At 35.8% G+C, this 10,634-nt stretch overlaps 1 pseudogene; it reads right to left on the minus strand.

Annotated features, from left to right (window-relative positions):
- Nucleotides 1–4,725: 4,725 nt before the first annotated feature.
- On the minus strand, nucleotides 4,726–5,472 carry LOC114613128 (annotated as a pseudogene).
- Nucleotides 5,473–10,634: the final 5,162 nt, after the last annotated feature.

Below are 10,634 nucleotides of genomic sequence, written 5' to 3' on the forward strand. Positions count from 1 at the left end.
GACTTTTTCTTCTTAGAATTCCTGCTTCCAGTGCAGCAGCTTAAGCACCACAGGTTGGAATTATGTCCACAATCTGAGTTAATCAGAAAAGCAGAACCTTTCCTACTTTTCCTTCTATGTGTTTTCTAAACATGGTTTCCTTAACATTTTGGGCTTCCTTATTCTTTCTCTGAAGCCTCCTTTTTTTTGCCGTGTGGCTGCTTGTTGGCTGTGTGCCTGGCTACTAACTTAAATGGCATGGCTTTTACTTTTCTTTGCTCTATTTCCCTTCTCTGGGTAGTAGATAAAATTTTCAACTTTTAAGCTGTAACCAAAATTTCCTTGTGTTTCCATTTGATTCCATTCTAAAATTCTTTCATTCATGAGATTTTTTAGCTCCAAAGATGACTCCAGTTGCATCTGTGCCATTAGGAGGCAATTAGAGTTACAAAGATAACCCAAACTGGTTTTGATTTACTAGTGCAGCATAGAACATGCAAGGCTCTTTTCAAATTTCCTAGGAGAGCTAATCATCTTACTAGTATAAAACAGTGGAGTAAAGGGAAGATTTATTTTGGCTTATGGTTTAGACATTATAGGCTATAGTCATTTGGTTCCATTACTTTTTCGCCTATGAACAGACAGCACGTCATAAGGGCAGCCTTGGCTGGTGACACCCCATAAGCAAAACCAAAAGAATCTGTGTTTTCTGTGGTTCTCAATGTCCCATTCAGTGACACATCTTCAACAATCTAGTATCACCTACCAGGGCCTGACTAAAGTCTGTGGCAACTCTCGATAGCACTATGGTCTAAGAGCTACGCAAGCTATCAATATGTAGATCTTTGAGGGAAATTCATGATCTAGATTATAACATTTTCTCGTGAAACACTTTTTGAAATTGTTTTATATTATACAGGAAAAAAAGTTAGGTAACTTTAAAAAACATGTAAAAATTAGTGTTTAGTGGCTGCTTTTAGTTATTAATCATATCTGAGATGAGATGGGGCAATAGTAGCAACATAAGATTCATTAAAGACAGATAATTGTATTTAATTTATAATTATTGTACAAGATTTAATGTATTTAAAGTTATCAATTAAATAATAATACTTCATGAGCTTATGAAGAATATAATTGTTTTGCTTTAAATTGTCTTATAAAAAGATTCTTTAAAATATAATTGTTATTAGTAACAGTTTAAAGGTTTTCAAAAACTCAAACCATAAAACAAGATTCATTAATTCAAAAGGAATAAAATCACACAAAGTATCTTCTCTAACTACCATGGTATAAATTTAGAAATGAGTAGTAGAAATAAATTTGGAGAATTCAGCAATTTGTGGAAATTAGGTATTCAGTTTCTTCATGAACAATTGATGGTTAAAGATGAAATCCCAAAGGAAATTAGAAAATACTTTAAGATAAAAGTAAGACTCCAAGTTCAATTGTTTCAAATATCTACGTTAACAAGACATCTAGTAATAGTGTATGGTTACATAGTAATAAAAAACAAAAATAAATAGCCATAACAGGAAAAAGTATAAAGCAGATAGTATGACAATAATTTAGAAATTTGTTTTTTAAAGTTAATGTTTTTGAAAAACTACTTATTTTGACAAAGAAAATCCAAGAAATTATTTAAATGGTGAAGTAAGATTGAAAAGTACAATATCACTACTGTCCTCATGGGAATAAAATGGATTGTAAATTGAATATTTCCAATGAAACAATCAAACCAGATGTAGATTCCACTTTTTTCCACTTAAGAAAAATTCTAAAAAGAGCTATATTAATTATAATTTTCCACATTTTTCTTTTTTTTATTGGAAATGTTATTTATTTACATTTTCAAATATTATCCCCTTTCCTGGTTTCTCCTCTGGAAACCCCCCATCCTCTCCTCCCTTCCCTGATTCTATGAGGGTGCTCCCGATGCACTACCCACTCCCTCCTTATCATCGTGGTATTCCCCTACACTGGGGCATTTGCCTTCACAAGACCAAGGGCCTTGCCTCCCATTGCTGTCCAACAAGGCCGTCCTCTGCTACATATGAGGCTGGAGCCATGGGTCTCTCCATGTAGACTCTTTTGTTGGTGGTTTAGTCCCTGGGAGCTCTGGGGGGTCTGGTTGATTGATATTGTTGTTCTTCCTATGGGGTTGCAACCCCCTTCAGCTCCTTCAATCTTTTCTCTAACTTCTCCCTTGGAGACTCCATACTCATTCCAATGGTTGACTGTGAACATCCACCTCTGTATTTGTCAGGCTCTGGTAGAGCCTTTCAAGAGAGAGATATATCAGGCTCCTGTCAGCAAGAACTTCTTGGTATCTGGAGTACTTTCTGGGTTTGCTTTCTGTGTGTAGGATGAATCCCCAGGTGGGACAATCTCTGGATGGCCTTTCCATCAATCTCTGGTTCAAACTTTGTCTCTGTATTTTCTCCCTTGAGTATTTTGTTCCCCCTTTTATATTAATTTTTATTACATATGCATAGGTAATGAATGCAGTGCATATTCCTAAATATAACCTGTTCAGTCTGCATAGTTACTTTCCATGCATGCTTTCAGGGCTAACCAGTTGACACTGAATGAGCAATTAATGTGTTTTTTCCCTGGGGAAGACTATTTCTCATGGCCTCAGTAGTACTTAGTTACCTGTACTTATTTGTGTAGGGTTTAGTCTTTGTTAGATTTTTAAGCTACCCCAAAGATCTGTAATTTTAGACTTGGGTTGAAGTAAACTGTTCCAGAAAGTTGATAGAATCTCTAAGAGCTGTGGCAGCATTTCAGGTATTGGTGGAAGAATACAAAGATCATTCCCTTTTTTCCTTGACTTTTGATAACAGATGAACTTTTCCTATGATACAAAACGTTCCTATGGGCCCAAAAGCAGTGTGGTCAATGGACTAATACCTTGTGAAGACAGACAAATACATTTTTTTTCTTCATGAACAGGTGTTTTTGTAGTGATGGAAAGCTGACAATATAGGAGTGACAAAAGTGTTCTATGCTTAAATTGCCCTATTGGTTCCAAAACTTTTTTTAAATATATTAAATCCATTGAGTTATTTGATCACTATGAATGAGTGAACATTATCATTTATAGATGTTAGCATACAAAATATTTTTAAATACTCCTACGTTACAAATTGATTAATATGTAAATGTTCATTCCTCTTAATCCCAGAAAAATGCTACTGGGGAAAAAAGTAAAAAATTAGTAGATTTCTTACTATGAAAAATTTAAAGGTAGCAATACTTATCTTGCAAAATCTAACTTCTTTAGATTGTATATTTTTCTCTAAGGACCTTTATGTCTGATGAATGTTTCAGTTTTGCTAGTTCAGAAGGAGGAATTTGGCAAGGCAAATATATCATGGGTGGGAGTTATAAAAATGACTATTTTGAAGTACTACAAAAATTTTTCTTGAGGATGCTATTCAGAACCAATTTATTTTCCTGTATAAATATCTTGTAGTTCTCATATATAGCTTCATTTTTGTTGTTCAAGCTAGGATATCTGCAGCACACATGCCTACAATTTGACAGTATAAGATCAGTTAAGAAAATTCTTTGACTTGAAGTGAAGCTCTCTTTGTATGCTGGGGTTAATCTAGTTAAATCAGTGTTCTGGTTCCATTAAAGCATATGGATAAAAGAATTTTTCTCTTTTTATAAGTGAATCTAATTTGAGTAACTGAGTTAATTTAAAATGTAGAGCTAGAAAAAAGTAGGTAGGATGGTTTTATAATAAAGTGTTAAGTTCAAAGTTTAATTTTTGCCAAAGATATGACTACAAGTGATGATAGAATGAACATTAATTTCTGTGTGTTGGAAAAGAGCATATGGCTACACATAATTGGAAGTTGAGCATTGGAAGATCTGTATGATAAGGGAGAGATCAATAACAGTATTGGGCTGACACAAATATAAAAGTGGATGATTAAATTAAGCAGATGGAAGATGGAAACATTCAAATAGATTTCACTCAGTTTTTAAAAATATTATTATGAATGAACATATCATTCAAAAATACATTTATTGCTTCAAGAATGGCATATATAGCATGATCATGCTAGCCTTTTTTGTCCTGGGAATATTCTTATTCCTGCTCATCGTGTTATAGCTTGTATTTAACAACATCAACATGTTGGCAGACAAAGTACATAGCTTGAATCTGAAAATGGACCCCCAGGTAGAATTATTAAATTAACAGGCTAGCAAGCCAAGGATGGGTAAGATTCTGCACAGAGCCTTACCAACCTAAGACATAAATGCATTGCTTTGGATAATTCATATTCCATGAGAGGTAAGGAAGGCAGCCTTGTTAGGATGACCTAAGACTGGCTCAGTTTTGTTAATGAAATAAAAAGGGGGGAGAGGTGGAGAGCCTTTGTGGCTGCTTCTCAAGAATCTGACATGGGCCAAGGACAAGGAAATGGGCTGCTTGACAGGAATATGGCATTGGCCAAGGACAAGGAAGTAAGCTTCAGGCAGAAATCTGACATTAGGCTAGAACAAAAATGTAATTTTAGGTAGGAATCTAAATCTTAGGCTAGAACAAAAGAAGTAATTTCAGACAGAAATCTAAATATTAGGCTCAAACAAAGAAGTAATTTCAGACAGGACTCTAAATTTTAGTTTAGAAGAAGGAAGTAAGCTTCAGACATGAAAATGACTTTGGGCTAAGACAGGGAAGTAGGCTCAGATATTTTGGTCATCCTGATAAGCCCTTAGAAACAATGATCATCTTTTTCCACATGGGTTTTGATCCCAGCTCTCCTTTCTCTGGCTCTCTGGGCCATTTCTCTTAAGTTTCTCTTCATGTTTCTCCTTTTCTTTTTGAGCCATCTTTCTCTCTAGCTGGGTTCGCATTTCCACCGCTTATCGAGCCTTCAGTTCAGCAATGTATAGTGCTTGATATAATTTGGCAAAATTTTCATTTACTTGGACAGTCTGAAGTCCTCTTCCATCAGCAGCCTCCCGTTTATCCAGTGGAATTGTATAACTCTTCGAGTTCTTCCACTTGGATACACATGGCGGGATCTTCCACTCCTTCTGTGCTTCTACACTAATCTTCCGAGGAGGAGAGTGCATTACAGGTACGGGAGGAGATGGAGGCCTCGGGTGAATTTTCTTATTGATCCTGAATTTTGGAGGCCCCATTGGGTCCTTCTGCCTTTCAGCAATCCGAATAACCCTCTGTTTAGCTCCTGAATTAAATGTTTTTGCTTGCTGGGATGGCATGTACTGGATATACTGGGCAGGAGGCAGTTTCTCAGCTGCATGAACAGGCTTGGCCCCAACAATCTTCTTTGCTATGATCTTCTCCAAGGCTGCTTTTGTCCTTTCTGTAATTTCTTTAATTGTCTCCTCATCAGGCCTTTGCAGTTCTGGGTCATCTGGATTCATAACCTCCTTTGGAACAAGGTCAGTATATTTGCTATAAATGACCTCGTCTTTGGAATGTCCTTGTCGTGCAATGGAGGACATCCTCTTGAAGCAGGGGGAAGAAGAATGGAATGAGGAACTGTCAGAGGGATGATCTGGAGGGGAATAAAGACTGGACTGTAAATAAAAAGAGGAAAGTTAAAAAACAAAACAAATCTCAATGATTGCCGAGAGCCAAACTCAGGAAATTACCTGCTGTTCTGGGAAACCTAGTCTCAGCTCCGAGGAACTTAAAGAAAGAATGGCATTTCCTAGGAGCTGGTTATGACCATGGGATGATCTAGGCCAATAAGCATATGACAGTGGGATGATCTAGGGCAATAAGCATATGACAGTGGAATGGTCTAGGGCAATAAGCATATGACAGTGGGATGGTCTAGGGCAATAAGCATATGACAGTGGGATGGTCTAGGGCAATAAGCATATGACAGTGGGATGGTCTAGGGCAATAAGCATTCAATAGTGGGATAGCCATGAGAAAAGATCTTCACCCAAACTTCCTGGTTTGCTCTGTCTTTATAACCTGCACCTGAAATTAACATTTCAGAGCTTGATCAGAGCCCCCCCCCCAAAAAAAAAGAAACAGTGATCATGGGAGTGTTCACGTAATTGGTTTTAATGCCTTGCTTGTTCTTTGACTATTTGTGTTTATCATATTGCTTGCTCCTTGATTATTTGAATCTATTGTATTGCTAAACCCTCAACCTGGAAATGACCTTAATACATGCATGTAATTCAAATGGTATAAAAACAAAAAGAAGGAGGAGAGATGGGATAGGGGATTGTAGGGAGGGGGATGGTGGAAGAGGATGACATCTGAAATGTAAATAAAATATCAAATAAAAATACATTTATTGCATTTCTTAGGCAATCATCTTCAGTCCCCATGACTTAATCTCCATGTACTCAACACCCTTTCCCTCCTATCAGCTGTAAGAACTATAGTAACCATGTTAGCCACAGTACTGCTTACAGTTTCAGGGAATTTTCAATGTCCCTTAGGCAGTTTAAGACTGTTTAGAGGGTATACTGGGTAGTTTTATATCAACTTGGCACAAGATATAGTCATCTGCATAGAGGGAACCTCCTTTGAGAAAATCTTCCATAAGACTGGGCTGCAGTCAAGCCTGAAGGCAATTTTTGTAATCAGCGATTAATGTGTGAGGACCTGATTCATTGTGAATGAGGCCACCCTGTGTTAAACCAGGTGGAGCATGACACAGGGAGCAAGCCAGTAAGCAGCACCCCTTCATGACAGGCCATGAGTTCCTGCCTTCAGGTTCCTGACCTGTTTGAGTTGCTGCCCTGACTTGCTTCACAGATGGGTTATGATGTATAGCATACGCCAAATAAATCCTTCTCTCCTCATGCTTTTGGTCATGCTGTTTCAACAAAGGAATAGTAAGTCTTAGGGCAACATTTTATTAATTCCTTACCAAAATGCTAAGGTGACTACTTCTGTTACTTTCTTTCACTGAATAATCAAGATAAAGTATGGAAAGGTTAACTACACTTTCTCTAAACTGAACTGGCAGTAATCATTAAAGCTCAGTTCAAATCAAGCAACTCTTGTCTCAAACTGAGACTAAGTGCTTGTAAGTATTTCCAGTTCTGTGAACAAGTCTTATTATTTCATACTTTACACAAACTTTTATTCTGCTTGTAACGCTTTTCTTTATTGCTCCCCTGGTAGACTTTAAGACTTTTATCCCGCAAGATCAAGTCTCATGTGTATTCCCTCTGCTAAGCATTATCTTAATCAGCCTTGCAGAATTGATGACACTGTTCTTTGTACTCCCTTTGGTCCTGGTCAAAACTGCTAATCTTCTCTTATCCTAATGTAGTGTAATTACTTTTGTGCACATCTGTCTGGGATACATTGAACATGCAACATATGTTGTTAAATGGGTACAAGAAGGAATAAATGTCTGCTCTGTGAACATAAAATATCATATTATCCTGACTAGAAACATAAGCTTATTATAGTGCTCATTAAAACTGATCATTGATTTAGGTTTTTAGAGCAGGTAGTAGTTATTTTAACATAGTAATTACAGAAATGTTCTCAGAAAGGATTAATTTATATTGGTGGGGATTAGCTAATGAACGTAGTTTTACTGGGTTTTTTTTTTTACAAGTGTTCTGTATGTCATCTTGTCTTACTGCTTTGTGCTTACCCTATCATCAAGTACTTATGTGGAACATATATTATAAAAAAGAGCACTTAAAATTGGAGATACTAAGGTAAGTGACAAGCATCTATGATATTCTGTATAGTGAAAATTAAGTTCCTAATTCAATTAACCTTTTCCTGTTTATAATTAAAGTGTGTGAGTTTAAGTAGAAAAAAATGTATTCATTGCCAAAGATAGATTTCTTTCAGAGAGAAATCTTTGAGAGGAGAGAGTTACCCATGATAATAGAATGTTAGGTTTCAGAGGGATCTGGGTAAGCTGCCTACTCCTGAGTTGCTTATATACAAATTTCAGGATGGGAAAGAGTAGTAAATACAACCCAAAAGGGCTATTTCAGCTAAGTTACTTTGTCTGTACATGAATTTGGCTCCAGGCTTTCCCTTGCAGTAAGATGATACAGTGAGAGGAGAGACAGGGTGGAAATCATTCTGGTTTTCTTTTTAATAGAAACATTGCACAGATTTTTTGGGGGGTGTTTCCTTGTTTGGGAGTATTTAGAGGAATCTTGAGCAAATTACATTGCATAATAGCATGACTATTTTATCATAAGGATGTCGATTTTGATTTGCTGTTATATCAGTGGGTTTTAGTGAACATATGCATTACTTTTCTCATGTCTGATGACATTTCTGACAGAAACAAGGTAAGTAAAGAATGGTATACTTTAGTGTATGGTTGCTGAGGCAGTACTACATCATGTTAGGATAGGCACGGCCAAGCAAAGTAGCTTATATTAAAACAGCCGTGAAATAGAGAAAAGGAATTAGGAAGGAGTTAGGGCAATAATCCCAAAGATACATTCCCAGTGACTTATTTCATTCCATTAGGTCTTGCCTCCTACCTTTCACCATTTCAAAGTATTATGTCACAGGAACCAGACACTCCTTAGCTAATAACTTCTTCCTGGTCTAACTTCTATAAATGGCTTCACAGATATACTCAGGGTAGACTTTTCTAACATCTCTGGTGTTTCTAAAACAAATTAAGGTGGTAATCACAGTCAACAAACTCCAAGAAGTTTAGTGGAGTCATAGTGAGAGTCAAAGTGTCTTTATTGATGGAAGTTTAAACCAGTAGAAGGGGATAACATTTGAAATGTAAATAAATAAAATATCGAATAAAAAATGAAAAAAAATCCAGTAGAATTCATGAAAGTTTAGGGTTTATATGAACGACCAGTCTGCTGGATCTTTAAATAAAAAGAGTATTAAAAAATGATGAAAAAATGAAGGCAGTGAGATGGTGCAGTTTTATCATTCTTTCTTGTGAAATACCCCCTCAGACAGTATCTTAAGAGTGGGCTGCCCTAGGGAAGCTGAGTGAAAAATTAATAGGAACTAATGAATATCAAAGTCAATTACATGAGAGATAGTGTGGTCAGAGAAAAGAAACCACAGTTTGTATTATTTAGAGGTTCTGATACCTACTGGGGATGCCATAGTCATAACAATAATGTAAATGTATATTTCTTCACTAGTACCCAGGTTAGCTAGGTCTTGGTAATTTTTTCTGTTTGATATATTTCTACTCCAATATTTTTATGATAAAATGATTTCTGTCACACATGCTACTTAATTGTGTAATGTAGAAAATATTACTGATTTTATACTTATTTTCAATAAACAGAAGCATACCTTTTAAAAATTAATTCATACAAGTCCCAGGATGTGCTTTTCAAATAATACAATGCCAAAGTCAGAGAAAAGTTGAATACACTAGAAATGTGACAATATTTTCCTAACGCAGCTGAAAGTTAGTTGCTGGTACAGTTGCCTTGTAGAACATATCTCCAAATGGGGATTCTCTTGAGTCACAATAAAACCAAGTCTGAAAGCACTGATGACACATTGTATCACTGATAACTCAGGATATTCATGGCTATTACGAGTAACAATCTTCCTTGCACACTCACTTCCTTTCACCTCTTTCACTCTGTAATGATTCTTTCATTTTTAACTTAATTTTCTATTCCACATCACAGAGTAAACACTTATTCTTTATTTTATTGCTTGTAAAACTATTGTTTTCCACTTTTGAAACAAACCACTAGAAATTTTAGTGTAAATTGAATATTATCCTTTTATTAGTTGTTTATTTGAGAGCAATTATTTTTCACTTCTAATCTTTACTCTTATTCTGAGTACTAGTTCTTACTTATATCTTTACATTTACTTTTTGAGTTTCCTATCTCATTTTTTGTTTATATGTTTATAATTTGTACTCCAGTTTATACTTCTTTTCTGCTGAATATCCTGTTCTGAAACACAATCCCTAAACACATGACAGCTGCATGCAGATGTTAAAGACAAACTAATTTCTGAAGTGGGATCTCAGTATCAAGTAGAACTCCTGAGTAATGTGTCATAAAATGTAGCAAACTCTACCATATTGCATCGTTCAATTATAATCATAGTCTATTACACTTGTGATTAATCCCTGAGAGATTAATCCCTGAGACCATTTCATTCTCTTAGTGGAGACTTATGACTTACAGACCGGGACAATAAATAAAAATTAAGTCATATGTAGTGAGTAGTAATTAGTAAACAGAGAACACTTTGGTTCAAAATAGATACATCACACACACACACACACATACACATACACATACACACACATGTGCACATACACCACACAATACATACACACACATAATTTGCATGCATATATTACATACATACATATAACACATATACACACACATCACAGCATGAGACATTTAACATTTTTTAGGTTCATTACACTCTTTCCTGTTTTTCTTTTGTTGATGTAGATTTTTTATTCAATATATTCTGAGTATGATTCCTCTCCTCTATCTCCTCCCAGATCCTCTCCACCTTTCTTCCCATCCAAATCTGTATCCTTTCTGTCTGTCCTTAGTAAACATACATCTAAAGAACAACAACAGAATAAGATGAAACAAAAACAAACCAGAATAAGACAAAACAAACAGATACACAGAAAAAAAGAGCCAAAGAAAAAGCACAAGAAACACATACAGTGTCAGAG

This window comes from Grammomys surdaster, unplaced genomic scaffold, assembly GCF_004785775.1.
Source record: "Grammomys surdaster isolate TR1022 unplaced genomic scaffold, NIH_TR_1.0 126189, whole genome shotgun sequence".
Classification (NCBI taxonomy): Eukaryota; Metazoa; Chordata; class Mammalia; order Rodentia; family Muridae; genus Grammomys; species Grammomys surdaster.